Genomic DNA, 26779 nt, shown 5'->3' on the forward strand with positions numbered 1-26779 from the left:
CCTGATAGACAGTAGGTCCAGGGATTTAGCACCAGCATGAGGAGGAGGAGCAGGGGAGAGGGAAGAGGAGGGGCAGGCCGCAGCATCTGGCTGAATTCTGGACTTCATACACGCTTTCAAAAATAGCTAGAGATCCCTTGCCTGAGAGATACTGCACTCCAATAGGAAGAAAACATGTTCCTGGCATTGACCTGTGTCCACTGAGACTCGTCTAGTTTGATTGAATATAATTCAGTCATAAAAGGAAGATGAAGTCCTGTCATTTGTGGCAACATGGATGAGTGTGAAGACCATGAAGAGTGAAACAAGCCAGACACAGAAAAACTAATACCGCATAATCTCACTCAGATGTGGAATCTAGAAACACTAATCTCATCTATGGAGCTCGCGGGTACAGAGGTCGTTAGAGAGCTTGGAACGAGCTGACAAGAGGAGCGAGTTCTATAGTGTTTTGCTACATACAAAAAGGTTAAATATAAAGTTGTAAATATAAGGTTGTAAATTTCAAAACGACTAAGCAAACATTATTTTTCAATGTTCTCATCACAGAGAAATGCTAAATATTTAAGACTATGGATTTGATGGTTACCCTGATTTGATCCCTGCATGATGCACACATTGATGTAAACAACACTTAGAAAGGAATAAGTATGAGCAATTTTAGTGACAATGAAATTTCAAGCCAATCAACTAAATATTTTCACTACTGTGAAAATGGGGTGTCAGGCGCCACACTACCATTGGCCAAGTCAACTTCCATTCCAATATAGTGATGCCATCTGAAACCAACCAAGTCCCCGAGGTCTCAGATCTCTGAGAACCCATGAGAGTTCATGCTGCTGGCCACTAGCAAAGGCTGACTTGCTTCGTTAGTGCAGTCTCAAACACTTTACCCCACCATGCGAAGAAATGAATAAGAAAGCAAGAAATACCCCTCATGTTAGCAAGCAGAGAGAACTACATGTCTGACATTTTAGACTAACATTTTCTCCTTGTAAGAAAAAGACTCTTTTCTTGTATTCTGGTCATTTAATGCTGCAGATAACAAACAGTGGGTATTGATCAATCCAGCCATAAATAACAACAAAGTTACAATATAAAATTAATTGTGTTCATGACAACTCTTAACAACTACTTTGGGCGGATAGAACATGTATGCTCAATTTTAAGGGGAGGGATAGCTAATAGTGAGAACCCACTAGGTGGCCAGCGTTTGTCAGGGAACCTTACATTTATAGACCCATTTAACTTTTATAATAATAGCAAATATTCATCATTGCTCTTATTTCAAACACATGAAAACTGAAGTACCAGGAATCTAATATTCCCAAGATCACACAGTTTTAAAGTTGGCATAGGTGAGATTTGAACTTGAGCAGTGTGGCTCTGGGGTCCCTGGCAGTTTCCTCCTCACACCCCACCTTTACATGGTCAATTGACATGTAAAGTTGATTCTTTAAAATGGCATTGAAGAATAAAATATTAACTAACTGCCTGGGTCTGTCTGTTGTTGCCTAAGGAAGCCTCTATCTAGACCCCTTCTCTAACCACACAGAACATTTGATTCTAAGACATCGAGTTGTTCCCACCACCTCCTTGACCCCATCCTAGAAGCATGGGGAAGGAAAGACAACAAAAGCCAAATAAGTTGCAGGACCTCAAAGATGAATAATTACACATCCTGACAGAATGCCTCCACCTAGCCAAGCAAAGAATGACCACCATGGGAGAAGCTGGGCCGGCTGTACAACTCAGAAGCAGGATCCAGGACATGCTGCCCAAGGCTCTAAAGGAACCACGAAGGTTGTTCCCTCGGAGATAGGGACAACATATGTTTCAGAGAGATCATTCACCTCAAAGAGCTACAAGGTCCTTCTTCCACCTCAGTTATGAAAGGGAACCTTAGAAATACAGGCTAAAAATGATAATGAATCTTGAATCTATAGGAACTGTGGCACACGCATTTCTCCAAAATGTGCGTTTCTCCCCTGAGATTGCCACAGATCAAGGGATCAAACACCGCTCTAAGCTCTGAGCTATGGTGGAAGGAAGAAAAGGGAACGCTGTTTGAGAGATGCTTAGAGTCACATGGAGAAGTCTGACACAGGCACGAGCATTGCTCGGAGGAAATGAACTGAAACAGAAATGGGGCAGGTATGTTCTGGGGAGATACCAACGTGCAGGAGTGGAGAGAATGGCTGTAAAAAAGATATCTGGTTTTCTCACCTTAAGTCAGTAAGTCAACCGTGTCCTGTCCAGTTTAAGAGCAGGTTCCGGGCCCAGGAAGACGCTGGGAGTCACAGAGGAGCCATTGGCAAGACGCTGGGAGCCATTGGCAAGCCTCCAATCTTTCCTGAGCAGAGAGGAGCTCCATAGCCACTGCCACCATAGTAACTAAACCTACTGACAATTCGATTTGCTTTTGTTTCAAGGACAGTTGTCTCCCTGGTTGCTGGAAGTGGGAGTGGAAGCTACTGTGGTACGTTCCTTATCTTCATTTCCGCCCTTAGGAATGCTGATGGAGTTCCTTGGGCCAGCACACAGTAGGCTTGCAGGAAGCACTGGTCCACATTCCAACTTGTAGGGCCTGTTTCCTAAAGCTTCTACTTTGCTATCTGCAAATGATATTTATCTACTTCCTTCCTATACCAGACGTCTCCCCCATGGGACGTCTCTCAGGAGTCATGACAGCTAGAAACTGAGCCCAAGAGAGAAAGAAAGACAAGGAGGGTCATGTACTGCCACCACCAGAAGAGAAAAGTGAAGCCACACAACACCAAACAGGTCTGCCTTCTCAGGTACAAGGAATTGTCTGCAGCTTCCTGCTTAACAAAGGCGTCCCCAGAGATTCTCTAGCTATAGATAGAACCTGCAGAGCTGAAAGGCATTCGGAACGAATGTTCACTGTGTTCCAGGCACCTTGACTTCTGCTTTGTGCAAGTCTATTACAAAAGCACCTAAGTAAATCACCGTGTTAAACATGGTGTGTGATTACAAGTGACACCCAGCTAATAGAGTGATGTGCACCAGCTCCACAGGGCATAAAGCTTGCTGCTACTTAGCTGTGTGGTTACTGCTCCAGGGTAGATTTTCTGGGTAAAGGGAATATATTTCCACTAACAAGTCCAGGAGACTGTTAAGAGGTTGCCCACAACTGTTACAGAGTGTTATGACAGCATGCCCAGGTGATGGCCGTCCCTTCACAAACACTTGACTATTCATTTACTCCATTTGAGGGGATCTGCATGTTTATTCCACTTGAGGGAATCCCAAGGTTGGATCTGGAAGGAGAACTGACTGGTTTGTTTGGAGTTTGGGCTGCTTCTGATTTGTGAGCCTGTGCACCAGGGACTATTCTACACATGGATGACACAAAAGTAAATAAGTCTCTTCTTGTAAAAAACAAAAACACAAAAACAAAACCCCCAAAACCTTCACGTTTTACCAGGCTCTCTGTGTTATTTTCTGTTGATGTTTATATCAAGTCTGTGAGGTTGGTAAGTGGGGGAGGACGCCTGTGTCTGGACCCAGTAGCCCAGCCCCTGAGAACACACCCAAACTAAATCATGAGAGCTGGGAGGAGCCTCCAAAGGGAGGAGTGAGAAACAGGCCAGCCTGGAGCTCAAGAATTGGAGTTAGCCATCGGTAGGCTGGGCAGGAACGACCTGGGGGCTTCCTAGAAGAATCTCACAACTTGTGAGACTCTGGTCCCTGTGAAATCCAGCTTGTGTCATTTCATCTCAAACATCGGAAGTCTGGGCTGTCTGGTGTGAAGGAGTCCAAGTATATCTTGTGAACATCAGAGTTCTCATCTGGTGCAGCTTCTGTTGCCAAATTATAGCCCCGGTCCATTGTGATAGACTGTAATTTCCCTTTCAGTTCTCCAAGACTCCCTCTCTAGCCCAGCTGCCAATGGAATCAGTTCCTATTATTTCTGATCTATAAGGACAGAAGCTCAGAAGCAGAACTGACCAACACCTGTAGCATTCAGAGCTGCTGCAGATGGCCCATCAACCCCTGGACTACTGACCTCAAGTGGGATAATAAGTACACTAGTTCTCCTGACCCAGGCCATTGGCCCACTGTAACCTCTCTTTCGCTCCACATCACTTTACCTTTCCATCTACCTCCCCCACTATATGAGTGACGACTAGGGATTATGAACGTGTAGCCTAGTAGGTAGCAGTGTGGTCTTTGAGAGTGGCCTGCCCAGCCTCACACCCTGACTCTTGCCTACTTGTGTCAGATTTGTCAACATGTCTTGTTCCTGGTACCTCCTGAACTTTAGAATGGGAATAGTGTTAGTACCTCTCCTGTGAGATCATTGGAAGAATAAATTAAATACCTAATGGTTCAGGGGAATTTCTACTGTAATACAAAGTGCCTGATAATGAACTTAGCAAGACCATTCTCTCCTGTCTCTGTAGGACTCAATATAGTATTCTGCAAGCTGATAGCTGTGGTGTAGGGGAGCCTTCTAAAATTTTAATTTGCATACAAATCATCTGGAGATCTTGTTAAAATGCAGATTCTAATCTGGCAGACCTGAGTTGCCAGCAGTTCTAGGAGCTTCTGGGTGATGCCTGCTGGGACTGCACTTCAGTGATTCTTCCAGGGTGTGGTTTTCAGACCAGCACTTTAATGTTACTAGAGAACTTGTTAAAATACACGCAGATTCTTGCACGTATCCCTTTACCTTCTCTTCCAACCCAGTGCTCTGGAGCAGACCTGGTGGTCTGTGCTTCCGTCAGCTCTCAGGTAAGGATGCTGATGGGCTGTTGACATGGGCTGGAGAGACCTAAATAGAACCTGGCCCGTGGCATGGCACTCTGGATTTGCTGTGTGATGGTTGTGTGGTCTTGAAACAATCACTTAACCTAGCATGGAAGGCCCCTAAGTAACAATTTTTTTCTAACTCACATTGTGGTCACCCAAGACCTCAACTGAAATCAGGCCGTATCTCACATCCATGGATCCCAGCAAGACTCTTTCTCTGTTCCTTCTTTAATGTGGAACTCTTTATCAGTATCTTCTCTCTCTCTCTCTCTTAAATTGGGTATTATATTTACATTTCAGATTTTATTCCCTTACCCCACTTCCCCCCACCACCCAGAAACCTCCTATCCCATCCCCTCTCCTCATGCTTCTATGAGGCAGTGCCCCACCTACCCCTTACCCCCTGCCCCCTCCCCACCCTCACATCCCCGCCTCTGTGTTCATCCTTCATGGGACCAAGAATCTCCTCTGCCACCTATGCCCAAAAAGGCCATCCTCCCCTACATATACAGCTGGAGTCATGGGTCCCTCCCTATGTGCTCCCAGGCTGGTGGTTTAGACCCTGGGGAGCTCTGGTTGGTTGGTATTGTTGCTCTCCTTATGGGGTGACAAACCCTTTCTGCTCCTTCAGTCTTCTCTCTAACATCTCCATTGGGAAACCCTTGATAATATCAGTGGTTAGCTGTGAGCATCGTCCTCTGAATGTGTCAGAAGACTCTTGTGTGGCTATGATGAGATAATTCAAAAGAATTTGGGAATTTTAGGAGATAATACATAACTGTGAAGTAATCAAACCATATTTGACCAGTGTTCAAAATGGTCGCGTGTTCCATGGGTAACTCACACAGCTTTGGACAGCCCAACTCTTACTAAACAAAATATCAATTATTAGGAGAACAACGTTTGAGAACAACGTTTGAGCTTCCTTACTGGCTTGGCATTTTCCAATGGGGTAGATCTTGATCACCGCTTTCTTAGCAGGGGCTAGAGTATTTGTGGCACTATCTGTCTGTGAGGAAGACAAATGGTGAAATGGTGACTCATTTCAGGACCCAAGCTTCTTTGTGTGATCACTTCCCTCCACAGCTTAAAAAGCATGCAGACAAACAGCAGCAACAACAAGAAGAAAAACGAAAAACTCGGCCACAAGTTGGCAAATTGTTAAGCTCCCTGGTTGGCTGCAGCAGTCCTTCTTTCTTCCAGTCATGGCGTCCAGTTATAGAGGAAGCTCTCTATCTGGCTCAGTCAGCGCAGTCCCTGGCTACCATTAGGTAACTCCGCCTACAAAGTAGACTGGGTCACCTCCACCTCCAGCAAGAAATACTAACCGAGAAGGATGATGAGAGTTTTAATTTTGTTGTGTGTTCAGTAATTTTTTTAAAGTTTCAAGTAACTATTGGCGGATGTCTACTAGGTTCAAGACGCACTAATAGAAGCCTAGGTGTTTGTTGGTACTTACTCACTACCATAAAACCACCTATATGAATTTAAACATATGCATCCCAGGTATACCTGAGTAAACTTTCATCTCAAGTAACCTTAGCTAGCCAGCCCATGTCTGATAGTCTCAGCGGATACAGAATATTGCAGTATAAGGGGCAATGGCAGAATCAACAGGAAACCGGGCTTCTTTTTTCAGTCTTCTCCCCGTCATCTGGCCTCTAAGCCAGTTCTCTTATCTGCACAGTGTGACGCAGAGATGGTCTTATCACATCTCCACTCCTAAGCCCTTCCTTGGTGCTCACGCACACAGCCCCAGGCGAATGCAGTTTCCTGTGGCTTCTCGGTTACACCTCTGAGTACTGCTTACCTTTCCTCTCTTTCAGGAGTCAGGCCAGCTCCTGAAACTTCCACCGCATGCCACTGCCTCAGGAGTGCTTGGTTTCATTGGCTGCAGCTGTGCACCTGTCCAGCTGTCCTTCTGCTCCTAGCACAATCAGGAAATGAAAATGTTTTCTTGCTAAACACATTCTTTCTTGCCTAGGGGCTTATCCCTCTAGTCTAACAGGCCTATGTCATAGCCCATCATGAGATGAGGGCTCTGGAGATGATGGTCCTTCTAGCATTTTCAGAAGAAATTCACAGTTCCACAGACATGCCTGTCTTATGTGGGAGAGAAGGGGGAAGGCTGTGCTGTGTGCCCTGTCATGTAGCTGTTCACTGGAGAACACATTGCCTGTTGGTAAGGTCATATCATAACTAGCACCCGTTGTCAGACCACGGCACATCCAAATTTTCACTGAGCCTCTTTGCCCTTGAAAGCAAACTAAAGCCTTGGGAATAGAAGGGATCTCTCCATGATCATCTACCTGTACCCGCTCCCATCATTCCCAGGACACTAGGGGTGTGGATTCAAGTACAGAGAGTAGTGTAAAGTATCAGACACTGCAGATAAGGATGGGTGTTTAGATAGCCTTATCTTAGCTATCTCTGGGAGGAAGCCATGTTAGCTATCATGTTAGATACAAGGAGGCCAGTGTAGAAAATAATCATGTGACACCAGAATGATCTGTGATGGAGACAAGTGATATGGAAGACAGTCAGGGAAAGCTGCCCAAATGCGATGTAAATACGTTATACGCAGTAGAGGAATCTGACTTGGTCACATCTACAGCAGAGGAATAGCGTGGTCTTATAGGTCCAGAGTCAGAACGTGAGTCAGCAATCTGGCAGCACTGTTTAATGAAGCAAGAACGGAATTCAGAAGCAGGAAGAGGCATAGAACACGATGCTCAGGGCATTCGAGCTCTCTCGCTCGATCTTATTATTCTCTAATTGCATCTTCTGTCTGTCTCGTCTCCCCAGTGAGATGAAAAGCTCCCAAAGGACAGAGGCCAGGTTTGAGTCTTCCCTTGAATCTTCCTACCAGTGGCGAGAAAGTATGAGAAAGAAAGAGAGGGAGAGAAAATATGAATATATTTGGAGTCTTAGAACATTGGTGGAATTGTGCATGGCTAGTTCTGTGATTCCAGAAGGCATTCACTTAGATGAGAAATAATAGAGCAGTTCAAAGCAGGCTTGACTGAAGCACACAGAGATGATGACTAAAGGGACAAAGGCTGTTTTATCAATAACTCATCATGGGCCGGTTAATCTGCAGGTAATGATCACCTATAATCTCCCTGTTAATCTGCAGGTAATGATCACCTATAATCTCCGGTCCTTATATCGACCCTACAGAGTAGGTTTCAGTAGCCCCGCTCTACAGCTAAGAAAGCTAAGACCTGGAGAAGGTGAGTGCTACAACAATCCTGAGCATGAAACTACCAAGTGAGCGAGTTAGAGTTGTTAGAACCCCGAGATGCCTGGAACTGATGATCAAGCTCCGTGCATTTCCCCATATACTGGAAGGTAGACTATGCATCATATACATTGTAGGCTAAGGAGACAGACTGAGCCTGAGGGGATGCTGCCCTTCTGGTAAGCTGGATTGTCACAGCAAACAACTCTAGCCCCTCCCAGCAGCTGTGTCAGCTGAGCTGCAGGCACCACAGGTCAATGCAGAAGGGATCCTGTGGGATTCAGGGCACCCTGTGGTCTCAGTCAGAGGCAAGCAGCAGACACTCTGAGGAGGGCCCAAGACCTTGTCTATGTGTGTCTCTTTCCTGCTGCTGTAGCTGACTCGTCCCCGTTGAACTGTGTCTGTCTTGTCATGGTGAAGTGTAACATCTTCAAAAAGCCTCCCTAAGAAAAAGCTGCAAAGAGAAGTAAGCGAGAACAGCCCCAAAAGAATAAGAAAGTGGAAAAAGACAAAATGAAATGTAAAGGGTTAGAGTTTATTATTTTCAGTTCCCCATAAACTTCTCCGAATTTCCCAGATATTTCAAAAATAAAAATAAAAATCCTCTCTCTTCTTTAAAAGGGTACTCTTTTTTCCCACTTTTATTGAAAATAGATTACTAATTACAGTTTCCCCTCCCTTTACTCCTCCCAGTTCATCCCAAGCTCCGTGGTCCTCCAGATCCAGTCCTTTTCTGTCTCTCAATAGAAAAGAACAGGTTTCCATTTTATTCTATTGACGGTGTCCTTTGCCTTACAGAAGGTTTTCAGCTTCATATCTTATTGTGTTGATCTTAGTGCCTACTCTATTAGTGTTCTGTTCAGGAAATTGTCTTCTATACCTGAGTTCAAGACTATCCCTCCCTGTCTCTTGTTATGTATGCTGTATTTCATTTGATATCCCTAGGAGGCTTGCTCTTTTCTGAAGGGAAGTGGAGGAGGAGGGAATCTGAAGCAGAGGGGAGGTGGGGAGGACACAACTGGGAGAGATGGAGGGAGGGCAAACTATGGTTGGGACAGAATGTATGAGAAAAAATTTAAAAATGTTTGAAAGATAATAAAGAAGTGTTTAAGAGATAACACTCAAACATGACAAAATAAGATATCATAACTAAATTTACTATAAGTATTAATAATATTTAAAATTAACATTTAATATTATGACTATTAAAATAAAAACCATCACACTGAAGTTGGACAAGAAAAGGGCCCCAAGAGCAGGTACAAGAATCAGAGACCCACTTGCTCAAATACTCAGGAGTCCCAAAAAATACTAAGCTGAAAGCCATGATACAAGCACAGAGGATCTGGTGCAGACCCAGGTTGGCCCCATGCTTACTGCTCCAGTCTCTGTGAGCTCATATAAGCTTTGCTCAGCTGATACTTTTTCTCCTCATGTTCTCCATCCTCTCTGGCTCTTGTGCTCTTCTTAGTATTAATTTTTATTTATTTTTATGAGCATGTGTCTGCCATATCTACACAGGTGCCCAGTGAGGCCAGAAGCAGGTGTTGGATCCCAGTGAGCTGAAGTTACACGTGGTTGTGAGTTGCCCAGTGTGAGTGTTAGGAACAGAAGTCTGGTTCTCCACAAGAGCAGTAAGTTCTCTCAACTGCCTAGTGCCTCCCTCCACACCCCCTCCACACAAAGATTCTTCTTTCTCAACTAAGAAAACTTATAGACGTATTTAAAATAATATAAAAGTTTAGGAATAAAGAGATACCTAATACTACAAAAGGTTTAGGAAAATATAATTAATTGTATTAATTTACAAAATTTCTGTTGCTCTTCCATTGGGAAATAATCTGTTTTTATAATCTGAAACATCTCCCATACTATAATCAAAGCATGAATATCAGGCATACAAGCTATTTTTTTTTTAAACAAAACTCTCAAGTTGACTAACACCGCAACAGCCTTTAGAATTCACAGACGAAAAGCACCAAACATGGTCACAGAGATGCAATGTCAGGTAAAGGTGATGTCCTCCAAAGGAATTTGAGTCAGGCTAGCTAGAAACTGTCACACAGGAGCCTGGAATTCCATTCTTCTGAGGTCATAGGAACTTCCAGAGCAGACTATCCCAGCTCTGTTAGCTCATATAAGTTAAGAACAAGTCTCCTGGCAAGGAGCGATGTATTGACCATCCAGCAGGACACTTCAAACTTTATCCTTCTCTGTGGCTATTCATATTTAATTCTAAAAGAATCTTCCAAATAGTCCCAACCTTGCATCCTATGGACCAAAACAATCCTGAAACATGGCTTAGAGAAATTTAATAGGTGCGCCAGATAATCTGAGGGAGGAGAACAAGGCAAGCCCATGCTTGGGTCTTTGAGATGGAAAGATTCCAGATCACAAAATCATAGGGAATTGCCACTGAGCCGGATTTTAGAGTGGAGTTAATCATCTTGGAGTCTGAGGCAGATCCTGAAACTCTTGGTCTGAGGCGAGATCCGAAACTCTAGATTGCATCGAGTCAGGTGGTGGTCTATAAGCTGCCAGACCAGCACCACATTTTGAACATTCTCAGCTTTATTCATCACAGGAAAACTGAGACTAACGCTATACCTGGTTGTCATTTTTCACCAAGGTCTCATCATATACATTGTAGCAGTATAAAAGAGAGTGACAACTGTTAACCAGAGCCCTCCCTCTTTTTGGTGGGAATGTCAGATGTTACAGTTACTTTGTAAAATATTTGGCAGTTCCCTAAAATAAAACATAAATTACTGCCATGTCCTCGTTCCTAGAATAATCAAGTCAGACATTTTATTGCAGTACATATAGTATAACCAGAGAGTTGGGAGGAGACCATCTAGAGATGTCTGTAATGTGATGGAAAACACCCTTATCTTCTAGTCAAAGGTCCTAGTACAGACTCTTAGCTAGTCTTAGCGTTTCTGGATCTTGTTTCTTTTGGTATAAATTGAGAATAAGAAAACCTACCTGACTCCGTTGGATAAATTCAGTTTAATTAGAAATTATGTAAGCTCCATGAACCTTCACAAATGTTATTTTATATCCCATGATTTGAGTACTTTGTACATAAGAATGGCTGGTAGCTCTGGATGCAAAGAGGTAAATACAGAGTGTGTGTGTACAATCCAATTCATAATGCCTACTCAGAGGGCTGGAGCAAGCTCGGGCCAATGGCCTGGAGGATGTTACAATTTTAAAAAATGCCATAAAGTAAGTATTTAATTGCTAAAGAAAGTCAAAGAGATAACTAGCTAGCATTAGATGCAAATAGCTCCTGCAGACTGGCAGGAAGTTGGAATTGAGCTGAGGCCATGAAAGAAATGAGAGACAGAGATTGACAGGGGAGTGAACAAATCACTTAAGCAAGCTACGGAGCTGGGTTTTTTTCATCCATAAAAATGGAGATTAGACTAAAACCTCATAGGACTTTTCCTGGGATTAAGTGAGATGATGTGTTTACAAGGTTAGTACGTTTCTTACACACATTATGTGCTCACTAAAGGTTTTTAACCCTTTCTGCTTTATTTGAGAGAGTAAAATAAACCATGATAAAAATAACAACACTGGCATTTGAGAAGCATTCATTGATGAGTTTTGCCTTTATCTTTCATCTCCATTAATCAACTCCCCCTTTCCTCACAGGTCCTCTCTCTTCTGCAATTCTGTGGTGTTTCTTTACACAGATAGCGGCAACCATAAACATATTCAAAACTTCCCTTTGCCATACAAGTGGATTACACAGCATTTCAGTCTTGCCACCTATTTTTGTTTGCTTGCTTATTTGATTTTTGTTTCTGAGATTTTTGCTTTTTGTGTCACCCAGGCTGACTTTGACCAAACTAAGTAGCTGACACTCTGACCTTGATCCTCCTGCCTCACTGTTCCTAGTGTGGGATTAGAGGCATGCATCACCATGGCTGGTAGGAGAGTGTGTGTGTGTGTGTGTTCCTGTGTGTGTCTCTCTCTGTGTGTCTGTGTGTATACCTGTTTATATGATTGCATGTATGTGTATGTATGTGTGCTTGTGTATACATACACACGTGAAGGCTAGAGGACCTTAGGGCATTCCACAGGAAGCTTTGTCCACTTTGTTTCCTCCATTCATCGAAGGGTCTCTTACTGACCTAGAACTCTTCCAAAGTGGCTAGGCTGGCTGGCGAGCCAACCTCAGGGATCTTGCTGCCTCTGCTTCTCCATGCTTGGCTAATACACATGTGCCACATGCCTGGCCTTTTCACATGGGTTCTGGAGATTGGACTCAGGTCCTTATGCTTTTGCTGCAAGCCTTTGCCCGCTGAGCTCCGTACGGCTGCCTCACTGCCTGGCTGCCCCTTCCTGTGTGTTGTTGAAACTAGTTAGCATTCCAGTGTACAGTTAGTCCACAATTTGTCCAGGCTCCTATTGCTGGACTTCTTACGATATATTGGCTAAAATAAATACCTTTTGCACACCTAACATTTTTACATACGTACACTTTAATCTACAGACAGGACTCCAGAAGAAGGATGGGAGCATATGTAGTTTTACTCACTATTAACAGCTGTCTCCTTACAGAATTCCAGGCTGTGTTCAGAACCTGGCCAACGGTGTGCTGTCTAACGTGGATTTTAGTAGCACCTTCACTACTAAATCTACAAAATTATTTTCTTAGCTGGATCTTTTTCTAGCCTTTCTAGTCTGTTTTATGGTCCGTTTGTCCACTTGGATACCGACTGTTTTAATTTCTGAAGTTGCAGAACACCATTGCTCTTCAGAAGAGGCTAATTCGTCTTCACTGATGTTTGTTCTCGGAAATGACTTGGATATTCCAGTTTGTCTTAAGTCTCTGTGTGAACTTCAAAACCAGCTTTCTTGGTTTGCAGAAGAGAGAGGCAAGTATCTTTTCTACCAGTAATGAGAACTGGATTACATTTACAAACTAAAGACAGTTGGAGTCTTTGTGACTTTTATTCTTCCTAAGTAAAGCACAGCATACCTTTGCATCTGCTGGGTTCCAGTCTTGTGTGGCGTGCGTCATTTCTGATCTCACACCAATTGCTGTACAAAGGCCAGGAGATGAAGGATAACGAGTTAGAATGACAAACAGGAAACAGATTTGTCTGTCCAAAAGTCAAGGGGCTTCTGCATTCTGGCCAGGCAGGAAGAGTTAAGATTACATCCTGAAGGAAAAGGGGGAAGAAAAAAAACATTGTCTGGGTTGATGCTTCCTGTTGGTTATTTCAGTTAATTCTAGCTTTACAGATCATAACTATGCCATGAGAAAATCTGCCCTTGGGATTAATTTATCCAGAACTGGAAACCACAGGTTACCATATGCCTCACACAGGCATTCAGCAAAGGCTTGAGGTTATAGTGTTAATGAATATGAAAGTGAAGAAAACATCATATATATGAAGTCAATTGTCAAGTATCTTGGAATTCACAATTCAGCCCTCTGTCAGCTGGTATCTAAAGCCGGAACTGTACACTGTATGATTCTCTCCTGGGGAAGTTCACTTAGGTCAGTTCAGTTTGACAGTGTTTATCAACCGTTTGCTCTAAAAACCTTGAATATTAGCCTCCATTTCTGAAGTTACACTAGGGAAGGCTTAATAATTTATAAATAATAAAAAGACGGTCATGTTCCGCGAGCATGAGAGCTGTGAAGAACATGTCAGCTGATGTGACAGATTCCAGAAAGGCATAGAGGCTTCAGGGGCCTTACTCAATGGTGTAACAGCTGCTGGACTCAATCCCCTCCCCTCCCCTCCCCTCCCCTCCCCTCCCCTCCCCTCCCCTCCCCTCTTCTCCTCTCCTCTCCTCTCCTCTCCTCTCCATGTCTCTATGCTTGAAGTTCTCAGGCTGACTGTTCTGGGATCCCAGGCTCACATGGTAGCTCCAGGATTACATTCCCACCTCACCCGGGTTCTCTCCAAGAAACTTCTGATGAGCTACTTCAGCCTTTCTCAGCATGGTAGACAAAGGATGGAGAAGGTGGATACTAAATAGGAGCCCTCACCCAGCCTGGTTGCTGTCGCCTAATCACACGGCTGAAGTAGAGGAAGAGCAAAGGTTCATTTGAGAGTTGAGGGTTTATCCACTGAATAGTGCTGGGGGCAAAGAAGCAGACGTGGCAATGGTAAAAGTAAATTGGAACCCAACCCCTCTCTGCTGACACTTAAAAGTGCCTTTCAATATTAATATGATATAATAACATGGGGAGGGGTGATGGGGTGGTTGTTCTTCTAGAGGACTCAGGATTGATTCTCAGCACCCACCTGATCATTTATAACTATCTGCAACTCCAATTCCAGGGGATCCACTCTCCTCTGCTAACCTCTGTGGGCACCGGGCACTCACATAGTATACAGACACATGTGAAAGAAAAGCACCCAAACACATAAAATAAAATAAAAATTATAAACAAATAACATGGTGGAATGTTATTTCGTGGTAACAGGTTAAGAAATATACAGCAGCCGATTGTATAAATACAGCTGTATAAAAGCTAGGTGTAAAATCTGGACAGTGAACACTCTAAACATTAAAACCTGCACTAAATGTGAATGCTATTCTTAGGATGATGTGGTAATTACTGATTTTTCTCCTGTCTTCTTCCTTCGCATCATTATTGCTTTTGTTTTGGCATTTGTGTATAATTTGTCCCTCTGCTGTCTCTTCTGGAAGTCTTTCTTTTAAGTGTTTATTTTGCAGGCTGGAGAGATGATTCAGTGGTTAAGAGTACATACTGCAGAAGAACAGAATTTCCTTTACAGCACCCAAGTGGGACAGCCCACAATTGCCTGTAATTCTAGATCTGGCGCCCTCTTCTGGCCTCTGTGAGCACTACACTCACGTGCACATGCATATGCACTCACGCACACGTATTTCTTGCTTTTAATTATAGGAGTTCATTACTTTTCCAGGGGTTTTGTTTTGTTTTATTTTGTTTTGTTTTGATCATGGCATACTGTAGAAATATAGTGTGGTTCTAACTGTTAGCTTTTTCTGTTCTCTGAAGAACTATCAATTTTCTCTAGAATTGTTTCTTTGTTGTTTCCCAGTACTGACTTTTTAAAAAACATTTCCTCAAAGAAAATCCAGTACTTCATCTTATGTTCTCTTCAATTTTATGAAAGAAATGATCGTCAACTGTTGAGCTTCAAAATACTTGTGGGTGGGGCAGACTCTTTACTGAAAACCCCCTGAATGTCAGTATGTATTCAGTGAAGAAGTCTTTGTTGTCCATTCTGAAAGAAACAGAACAAGAAAGACAATTTAGAGGGACATGCAAATTCAGAGGAGGGAGACATGATGATGAAGGCTCCATCCATAATTTAGACTTATTTGTCCCCTCCCTTTAGTCTTCTCTATATCCTTCTACTTCCAACTTTGAAAATGTTACTTCCTAAAGGGAGAAACAGGTCAGGAGATGTGTAGTCACTTGGTTGTGTAGAGTGAGTAGGGAGATCTGGACGATCTTGTGTCTCTGTGAAGCATCTTGTAGCCAGTCCCTTCTCTGTCACTCCAAGAGAGCTGCATTTACTGAATTGAGGCACCATGAGGTATCTTCCCTGAAGACATACTGACACTTAGGGACTGTCCAGTGAATCTGTTTATTTTAATCAGAATCCCTCTCTATAGGCACTCGGCTTGGTCAGTGAGCTTACTCTCTCTCTCTCTCTCTCTCTCTCTCTCTCTCTCTCTTGCTTTCAATGTATGAAAATTAGTTAATTTCATTTTGTGCTTCCAAATTAATACCTTTAAAAATCTCAGTCAGTGTCTGGTGAGGAGGCTCAGTGGGTAAACCATGCCAGAGGTTGATCCTGCCTGAGACCCTTGATAGGAAGAAAAAGGCAATTCCTTTAACCTCTACATATGTATGGCATGCACACACATACTTGCATACACAATTAATTAACTAATTAACTAATTAATCAATATCTCAATCATTTCATTTTCAAGGGCTGGAGAGAATACAAATAAGATTCAGTTGACTCAGCATTCCCAATGTAAAACCTCACTTCAAACCTTTGTTTTAAGCTTTGCAAAATAAATAATGTACTATGTTTACAATTGGGGAATACAAATTTTAAATGATTAATTAAATATTTATAAGGAAAAAACCCTCAAATGAGATTGCAAATGAAGAGAAAAATTAATAAGCTATTCATATATATAAATTTACAAGTGTCCTTTAATTATGAAAATGTTGAAATTAATACATAGTAAGACTGCACTTAAGAGTATGCCTGAGCAACATTTTTTACATTTTTATTATCATATATATTTTACTAATCTATAATTGAAGAAAAGAAGGAAGGGGTGAGAGAGGAAGAAGAAAGCTTTGGAGTTTAGTATTGTACAAAATTTAAAATCCAACTGTAAAAATCTCACTTGTAGATATTAGATTTATGAATATTTGAGGGAAAATATTAAATGACAAGAAACCATCATGGAAGTAACCAGCAACTTTCTGTTTGTATTTAAGTCACGCTTCGTAGGATGAAACCATTATCCGGCACCATTTATGTTAAGAACATGTAGCTAGAGAGGCCATAGGACCTTGTGGAGAACCTAATACTATTAGTTTGCTAGATAGACATGTATCAAATCTACCCCAACAACATACAGTTATACCCATGAAGTAATACATCTCTCAGTCCTCATCAACACATAGTAATTAACACAGAGACTCACACTGGCCAAGGCACAGGAAATGAAAGAACACAAGGCACACAACATATATACTGTTGCATTTACTATAATAGATACACCTCCTCCTAAGGCTCAGAGATCATTGCATATGAGGTGCCAAAAAGAGTGTAAAAGCTGTGGAAGCCATATCTTCTAGGCACAACAGTGCAGCTGCACATAGGAACCTAAAAAAGTTGCAATAACGTGTGCATGGCTTGTGCAAGCTTAAGACTGAATCCAAGCTTGGGACGGGAAGTCGGACAGTTAGCCATGTTAGCCATGGAGGTACTGACAATGGTTAGCGCAGGGAGAGGGAGAATCAGTTTCCCAGAAAGTATAATCCTTGGTAAGTTGACCATACTCCTAGAGAGGGTCACACATTCAAGAGTAGTCAAGTTAGCACAAACTGGTCTTGATGGGTTTAAAAGACAAGAAAAGGACACAGAGTGAGAAGGAGGAGGCGTGGATATGGAGAGTTGGGGAGGGGTGACTATAATCAAGCATGAATGAAACTCTCAGAGAACTATAAATTTTTTAAAAAGGAAAAAAAAAAACACATTAAAAGAAAAGTAAGAATATGCAAGTTCCAAAGCTTTGGAGATAAGAGATTCCTGGATACTTCTTTGATTTGGACCTGGGAGTTATTTAAAATAAAATATAACACAAACAGTGTTTAGTTAGACCATAGAAAATTGCTAGTTCATATGAAGTCAGTCTCAGGGTGAATAAAATAGCAAACCCTGGCAGCAACTGTGATGGCAGATACAACTCTGAATAATACAAGAGGCACCATTGTTGTTGACCACAGTGAAACTCTTAGGAAACTAAATGGAATATTAGGACTGATTATTAAAATCTAGATATGTTAAAGGCATCGTGTCATCCGATCTGACTAAACTTCGACCTGTTTCTAATTTGGGGAAAGGTTTTGAGGGAATAATAACCTAGCTTGTCTTGAAAAAATTAAATAAGTGAAGACTATGTGGAGAGCCAGAAAGATTGTCAGTGCAGTGGTGTTGAAAGATATCATTGCCGCCAATACCGTTCGTGGCACATTACTATAGTACATGTTCTGATTAGGGACAGTGCCACAATACAATTTCTCTATCCCATCAAAATAGTAACCTTTTCTTTTATAATTATCAAACCCACCTAATAGTGTTGATAGTTAAGAGTGTGTTGGCTCTGGAGACAGTTGAGTGGTTAAGAGCACTGGCTGCTCTTGCAGAGGACCTGGAGTCAGTTCCTAACGCCCGTAGAATGGTTCATAACGACCTGTAACTCCAGTTCCAGGGGGACTGATGGTCTCTTATGCGCCCCATGGTCACCAAGCACATGGATGGCACACATACATACATGCAAATAAAGCACTAACATACATTAAACAAACAAAGAAACAAACAAACAAACAACCGGCCTGAGGATGAGAATCCCATGAATGCACACCCCTCCCTGGTTGCCCATAAGCCCGGATACTGACCTCCTGGTTTCTTCATCTATAGCAATAGTAAACTGTCAGAGGAATGGGTATGGCTGGGAAATGAAATAAAACAGTGAAGTACAGAGACAAGTTCACACACAGTGAGACGTCAGTAATGTAAACTGTGATTTCTTCTAAAATAAAATGTTAATAATGGTCATTACATATTCCTGACTATGAAGTGACAGGCATCTTGTAAACACTTAGCTTTTTATCTTCATAACAGTTTACTAAGTTAAATGTAATGCCCACTTTCAAACAAGAAAAAAATGAAGATCGAAGAATTGAAGTCATTCATCATAGCTTATAAAGTAAGTAGAGAAATGAGCTTCAGCCTGGCACTGTCATGCCAAGTTACAAGCATACATTTTTACAGATGAAATTACCTATGCAACGGACCACAGCTGATTTTGCAGAAACTTAGTATGTGATTGTAATCCAGTAATGTGTGATATTTTGTGGAGGTTGTTTTATAACGAAAGCACCAGAAGATGCAACGATAACGGCCGTGAACCCGTGACCTTGATTCTGAAGCATCCAAGAGGGTTACAGAAACATAAGCAGATTTTCTTTGGATGAAACAACATAAAAAAAAATAAAATAAAAAATAAAAAATAAATGGGCTAAACAGAAGAATAAGGTGGGCTGTGTGAACTCGGAGAAGGAAGCAATTAATTCTGGCAGAGTGATAGGGAAAGACTTTCGGATGGGCTGAGCCTTGAAGGTTGCAAAGGTTTTGATTCCGGCATGGTATTCCGGGGCAAGCACAGGTGGGAGGCGGGAACCTCTTCATGCCTGGGGATCGAGCAGGTGATCACTGATAAAGACTGCATGCAGCATGCACTAATGGCTGCAATGGAACCGAGACCATTAAAAAGAGGTAAGGGGTACATGCAGATCATGAGGTCCCTGAACATTTGTTTAAAAGACTGAACTGTGTTAAGAAGTCAGCAGGGAGCCATTGGAAATTTTATGGAGACAACTCTAGCAGCTGCCTCAGAGACCACTGGGGAAGGTAGATTGACAGAGACAGAAGGTGGGAGGGAGAATGGCAGAGAAGTTCAAGAAGAGAGTCCGCTTTGTCCTTCCAGGAAGCTCTGTCTTAAACAATTCCCCAAACACAAGCATGTGTGTACATTTACAGAACATGTGGGCTCATGGGATCCCAAGAACCCCATGGACCCTCCAAGAGCAAGATGAAGCAATGGGGATTAAGGAGGGTATCTACACCTGAATCTTCCCTTCATTCTACAGGACAGTTATCTCCATGGAGTTTGCAGGGTGTTGGCATTGTGGGGTGATTAGGGACAGGGAAGGAAGGAGGAAACTGAACTGGGGCCTTTTATTCCTGCAACCAGAGCAGATCCCAGACTAGAACCCAAGGGTGGTGTTTTAGCTGCCGTTCAACAATACTTCCTCAGTCCAGCATAGTTATGGCTCTGCATTTGTGGGACAAATGGATAAAAGGATAGAATTACTTCTCAGAGTTTATTTGGAAAGAAAAGACTCCACACAAAAGGAAAAAGGAAGGAGAAAAGGAGGATGTTTTAAATAATGTCTCTGAGTAGCAATGGTTGGTAACTTCCTAGGGAGCCCATGATAGTACCTAACAAACAGAAGAGTCCTTTTTTTTATCTATGAGGCCTAAATAATTTAGCCAGTTGTGCAATCAACTTTTCTCTCTCTTGCATTTACCAAAGATGACACAAACTTGCTGCAGTAACTATTTACTATTGAATCCAAATAATCAAGCAGGTCTGTAGTTCGTTTCTGCTTTTGCCCTCATGGACACAATTTGTCATAGCACACAATGCCTGCCATGAGTGAAACAATGTCTCCATGCAATGATGCTGAGAGGTTGGTGGGTTCAGAATGGAACAAACTCAGTGAAGGGATAGGGGCAAGATAGCCCGAGGCTCAGAGCACAGCCGGGAGAGCTGGGATTTGTGAGCTGGCTGCCTTAGTTCGCTAAACCTCCCTTCCCTCCACAATTAAATGAGTGAATATTAAATCAACACTCCATATGAGTGTCTTGGAAATGGAGCCAAGGTATGTCAAAGAGTTCATATGGTACATAACACACTAATTGTTACTTTAATGGACAATGACACAGTGCACCACTGTGATTATAACTTTTCCTATCAAAGTTAATATAAGATACTGGAAGAAGTGATTTAAAACTGAGCCAATTACTTTCTGAGAAAGAAGAGAGAGAGACTCGAAATTTAAAAGAAATACAGATTGTATTAGAGTGCTTACAAAAAAAATAAAAAACCCAAATTTAAAAAGTCTATGTAAATAAGGCAAGAGAAAGGGAGAAACACAAGTGGCTGGTGAGCACTTTAAAAAGCGTTTGGCACCCTCAGCCATCAGGAAGATGCAGAGTGAAACTACTTCTAGAAAAGATTCCATCTCACTTCAGCCAGAATGGCCGCCATCCAGGATACAAGGAACAAATGCCGGTGCACACGTGGGGAATGCGCTGTTGACGGGAGCGCAGACTAGTGCAGCCACTTTGGAGATGAGTCTAGATGGTTCTCACAAAGCTAGAAACCATATGATTCTGCCATATCACTCCCGGGCATGCACCCAAAGGACTCTATATCCTACTGCCGAGATATATGCACGGCTATGTTCACTGATGCTCCCGTTCACACTAGCTAAGAAATGGGAGTAGTCTAAATGTCTATCAACTGATGGACGGATGATGAAAATATGTTATATACAGACAATGGGATTTTATTCAGCTATAGAGAAAGTAAAATCACAAAATATACAGGTAAATATATAGAACTGAAAAAATGATGCTGATGCGCCGACCCAGACCTAGAAAGGCAAACACCATGTGTTCTCTCTCATATGCAGATCTTAGCTTCATTTTTAGTTCTGCATGTTTAATTGGAGTATCTGTGGAAGCCAATACATTAGAAAGAAACCATGATAGGTGTAGTGGTTTTAATAAGCAGGGCCCCATAGACTCAGGTGTTTGAATGCTTGGCCACAGGGAGTGGCACTATTAGGATGTGTAGGATGTATTTTTAAAAAAGGTATGGTCTTGTTTCAGTGTGTGTGTCACTGTGGAGGTGGGGCTTTGGGGTCTCAGAAGCTCCAGCTACACCCAGTGTGACACAGTCATCTCTGCTGCCTGCAGATCAAGATGTCCAAGTCTCAGCTCCTCCAGCATCATGTCTGCTTAGATGCTGTCATGCTTTCCACCATGATGATAACGGACTAAACCTCTGAAACTGTAAGCCATCCCCAGTTAAATGTTTTCTTTATAAGAGTTGCTTTGGTCATGGTGTCTCTTCGCAGCAATGGAAACCCTAACTAAGACAATGGGGTAGAAGCTGCCATAAGAACAGGGTGGAGGTAGGACATTAGCAAAATAAAAATAGAGAAGGGAATACTAAAAACATTAAAGTACAAGAAGGGGTGGGATGGGAAGATGGGAGAAACGAAGGGTCAGAGAAGTTAATCAAAACAAGTGCTATATGAAAAGCCACATGGCTACATATTACCTTGCAACATAACTTTAAAGTTTGAAGGGAGATAGTCTGCCTAGCTGGATAACACTGCTTCTAAACACTGTGGGTTACTAAACCAAACTCCCAGAGTGGGGTGTGGGATACTGCCACAGGAGTCGGTGAGCACAGCCTCTTGTCATTCATCTCATTCCCCACCAGACCTGGATGAAGTGAGCCTACTGATGAATGAAAACATATTGCACACACACACATCATGATTGCAGATAAAAACAGTACAAAGTGAAGCTGAGCAGGGAATGTCCCCCCTGCTGGTTAGCGTTCATGTGCTTAAAAACTCTTTGGCCAGTTTCAGGGGGTGTGTGAGGGGGAGAGAAGTGGATTGTTGTCTGTATGCAGGTGAGGTCAGGAAAAACCTTAATTAGTCAGATAAGGCTAAAGCCCATGGTGATTGGGCAGTGGAAAAAGAAGGTGGAGCTGAAAGTTTTAGAGAGGAGACAGAGAGATAGAAAGACAGAGAGACAGAGACGGACAGAGAGAAGATGGAGGAAGATGATAAACCAGACCCACGTGACCTAAAAGAGCCATCAGTTGCTATGAATATCACAGAAGGACAATAGAATGAGGTACATTTGTCCCATCTAGCTGGGCAGCTTGTATTTATATTAATTGGGTTTTTGAGTTCTTTGTGTGGGCATTTTGAGGGTTAAGGATTTACTGTTATACATCTGGCTGGTAAATTATATGCCTCTGGAGTTTTCATTTTACAGGGCTAGCAGGGGGCAGATGGCTTGGAATGATACGAGCAGTTTGGCAACAGCTAACTTCAGGGACCTGGGAAGACTGAGGCTGTCAGCTCCCAATGGAGGAGGGGAGACCGAGTTGCCAGTGCATAGCCGGCCATAGCGTAGATTGTTTTTCTTGTTTTTTGTTTTTTGTTTTTGTTTTTTTAAATAATTACATGCTACAGGGAGAAAAGACATCCATGGTATACCCAGCCTGTGCATCTTGTTCACTATAATACTAAACTTCCATGCTAGATATATGTATTAGTGCAATAGTGGCATGACTGTTCTGTGGGTAACCAACTACTTTATGCTTGGCTTTGAGGCCCATTCCACAATACCACAATTAGTATTATAAATATGGTCAAAAGTGTATAGCAAGAGAGACCACAGGCCCTGGGTGGTGAGTGGGGAGGGAGACTTTCTGTTGATCATCAAACTTGGCATAGTATCGAACTGACTTATAAATATCCATGTTTAAATCCCCTAACAAATGCTGCACTCTAATCAGAGAGATCTCACTTTACAGTGAACGACTATGAATACAGAGACAGCTGTCTAAGGTGCTTAGAACAAATGACAGTTGAGTATTCAACCCTAAACAAGACATTGATAATTGTCTCCTCTGAGGCTCAGTGAACATTGAGGAAAAGGAGCTGGAAGACAGGGAGAATGTCTGTGAAATGCCATCTTTGAGGCACAACACAGACATTAAAATCATGCACTCTCACTAGCTACAGTTGCCTGCTTTAGCCATGCGCAAAACCAACCTTGTCCATAGTCAGCCATGAACATAAGGATATAGATGGATACAAATATGGCCTCTGTCTCTCCCTGCTAAACTATTGGCTACATATTCTGGAATACAGAATCCTTGCCTTCTATTGTGTATGTACTGGTGAGCCTACAGGCTGCAATGGATAATTCTAAAACCACGATCCATGGTCAAACTCAGTGTCTCACACAAAAAACATATGAAGGAGGAAGAAATCTATAGGAAGCATGGCAGGGTAGATGATAGCAGGAGATAAGAAATAATGAGAGTGAGAGTATTAGAATGTCATGTATACGTATACGTATGTGTATGCGTATGTATATGACATTGCCAAAGAATGATTTTAATTGATAAAAAGATTCATTATTTGATAGTACTCAAGGATACTTCTAAATTGGGGGTTCAAAATAGAGGGTTTCTAACTTTTAGCCTATAAGGCTGTATTACACAACAGCCTCAATACCACAGATTAAATCTATGGCTCCAATTCTTTGTCCTTCCCTGTAAGTGCTGTCATATCTTGGTATTGCTCTCCACTCCCATCCTCAACCAGACATGAGATGAGCAGAAACATGAGAAGATTTTCTCTCCGCTGTACCAGAAAAAGAGCCTCCCAGCTTGGTCCGATATCAACCTGTTGGTTCCAGGAAGATAAAAATTGATAAAATAAATTTGTCTCTATCAATCCCCCAAACACACGAGTGAAGTCAATCCCCAAATCATCTAAGTATAGCTTAGTTCAGCCAACATGCAGGTCTATGAGTTCATTAGTCTTGGTCTAGGCTAAACCTGATGCCAACTATTTACACGCCGTGCCTGTGGTCATGACTAAAATCTGTATCTCTGCAACCATAATTATTTTACTAGGAAATTTCACAACCCAGAAAATAAGCCTGAAAATCATTCAAATTATGGTTTAAAACATTGTCTACTAAAGGTGAAAAAAATGAATCCGTGTAGCACATCACATCTCCATTCGCGAGAAGTTTGGACAAATGACAGGAAAAGACATGTGTCTTTTCAAAGCTGGTCATCCCCATAATCCAAATGTGTGCATCTCATTTCCATACAAATATCTAGCTTATTCATATTTGGATTCCAGGGAAGACCCCTGAGCATATATGCAGAGGTGTCTTGTATCTCCATCTGACAAAGCCCAGACAAAGTGAGGGCTTTCATGCTTAAGATTGGCAGTAAGCCCAAGCAAGAAGCAATTAGTATCCTTGCAGGAAAGTAACCAAACTTCAAGTGTCATGGGCCTGAATGGGAAGGGGTCCAGATCTGTATATTCAGCACTATTCCAAATGACACCCATCCTTTTCTTCTCTAAACCTCTTTAGAGTCAGTCATCCTGGGCTCCTTTCTTACACTAATTTCCACTTAGAATCCAGCCATGTTACCTGTCATTTCTCTATCCTCAGACATCTCCATCACACTTTGCATCTCAATCTGTTAGACATAAGTCTGAGAAGACACTGTAGCAGCTTCCCAATGTCCCAGCCACTAGGTTTGCCTTCTCTTCCCTAGTGTGCTTTCTTCTCTTTCTCCTGCTTAAAACTCTTCAATGGTGATACCTTTCTCATAGGATAAAGCTTCAACTTTATAATTAAAGAAAAGACTGATGTGACGTCAATCAAAGACTCACTTCATCTGATATCCTTTGACTACCCTCATCAAGTTTTCCACTTTGCTCTATATAGTCTAATGGTATTAATTGCTATAGAATTCAAGCTCAGAATAGACACCTGCATATACATGCCTCATCTTCTAGTGTCCCCCTATTTCAGCTGGATATGCTTGGCATGCAAATTTCCTTGTAAACTCTAACTTTGTGTATCCACATTAGAAGTCTGGGACAACTGATTAATAACTATCTTAGAACACCCAAGTTTTTCTTTCAGGCTTTTACTTCCTTGTGCTTTTACATATGTATATAAGGACTGATTATTCCAATGTGTTCCCAATTCCCTAATAACTGTGGTGCTCTGCTTCCTAATTGAACCCCTCAGTGGTGGAAGTTACCTATATACATCCTTCAGGAAGTTACCTCTGAGGAAAGCCTCTTGGGTCTTAGAGCTGCAGTGTTGAAAGATGAATTCAGAGTCCCTCATGGATGCTTGCTGTAGCTCTGAGCCGGTGTTCATCCTGATGCACACTTGCAGATCCACCCATGTGAGGAAAGCCTGGCTCTCCTTCTTGAGGTGCTGTTCCCAGTGATAAATGCTTGCATGGTTACACAGACTCTCTACACTATCCTCTGACTGCTCTGTAGGAGCAGGTCATCCATTGGGAGTTTCTATACTTTACATCTACAAGCTAAAGAGAGAACTCCAGGGTGGCTCACACACACATTTCCCGCTGCACCACTACAGTCTTTGATGGGAACTTTGGAGACTGTGAGCTTCTCAAGGTCCTGTCTAAAGCCTTCTTGTTTCTTCTCCAAGGAGCCAAGAAAGTAGGGGAGAGCACCAAAGAATAAGAGCAAACAGCCTGTATGGTACCTAGCTGTCAACTGAGATGTTTAAATAGGAATATAATAGATGAAGCAACAGGGAATCCTTAAGCCATCAAGTGGCATCTGGAGAGCAGTGTGTCACTTCCTGCAATAAAGCAGATGGCCTAAATATCTGGATGCCCAGAGGGTGTTTTTTTTTTTTTTTTTTTTTTTTTTTTTTTTTTTTTTTTAGAACAAATAACTTTTAGAAGGAATGGATGTATAAGCAGAAGAGAGAAAAGAGAAGAGGAAGTTGTGAGGCAAAATAATTCAGGTTAATGAAAAATGTGGCTATTATTTATACTTCATTTCCATCCCACACCAGGTCGTTACTCATCTCTTTCCACAAAATCCTACCAGATGTGTTGACTTGTCAGAGAAAGGACACCAGTGCTGAGATTTCAGGATGCTCAGAGTCAACATGGCGTGTTTTGAGAGCTCCTAGAGCCCTACTTAGCCTCAGTGAACCTGAGCTCCTTAGGCCACATCAGGGTCTCTCTTACTTTAGCATCTGTCCCAGTACGGATCTGCCACTTATTGAACTGCAGCTATTCCTGACTCTCAAATCTCTTAGTGTCAAAGTTGACCAGCTATCCCAGAGAGTCCTTTGACCCAGTGGTCCTTGAAGTAACTTTATAATCCTTTTTCTGAAGGAAGTCTTACTCACAAAATTATCTTTTTCCACAGGAGTCTTCCATCTCCTGAAGGTTCCCCTTGCTTAGCTTGTTGACTGGATTACCCTGCCTGCTCTTTTTACATTTCTTAGATCATCATTTGATTGGAGAAAGAACACTGTTTTTAAATAAACAGTTTACTGGAGATTTTGGTACCAAGCAAGATCTCAAGCAGGTAAGATAGATATGAATCCTCTATGGCCTCGTCTCTCCCATATATAAAATGGGTTATTATCTACTGTTATTCAATGCAAGGAGACTGTAGCAAGGAGACTGTAAATACCACTAAACAAATTCAGAAATTTTCCTTACACTGATGGAGGTATAGAGGTATAGAGGTATATATATATAGATATAGATATAGATATAGATATAGAT

The 26779-nt window shown here is 42.1% G+C and overlaps 1 long non-coding RNA gene across 9 annotated transcripts in view; it reads right to left on the minus strand.

Moving 5' to 3' along the window:
• The window catches only part of LOC143443720 (uncharacterized), a 74108-nt gene extending 71363 nt beyond the window's left edge, over positions 1-2745 (minus strand). For 4 of the 9 annotated variants that reach the window (XR_013112933.1, XR_013112935.1, XR_013112930.1 and 1 more), the window contains exon 1: positions 2227-2744. This is a non-coding gene — a long non-coding RNA (uncharacterized LOC143443720). Of the gene's footprint in view, positions 1-2226 lie in introns of all 9 variants that reach the window. The other 5 variants (XR_013112937.1, XR_013112931.1, XR_013112934.1 and 2 more) reach the window with 5 other exon arrangements.
• Positions 2746-26779: the final 24034 nt, after the last annotated feature.

Source organism: Arvicanthis niloticus, chromosome 10 (genome assembly GCF_011762505.2).
Source record: "Arvicanthis niloticus isolate mArvNil1 chromosome 10, mArvNil1.pat.X, whole genome shotgun sequence".
Classification (NCBI taxonomy): domain Eukaryota; kingdom Metazoa; phylum Chordata; class Mammalia; order Rodentia; family Muridae; genus Arvicanthis; species Arvicanthis niloticus.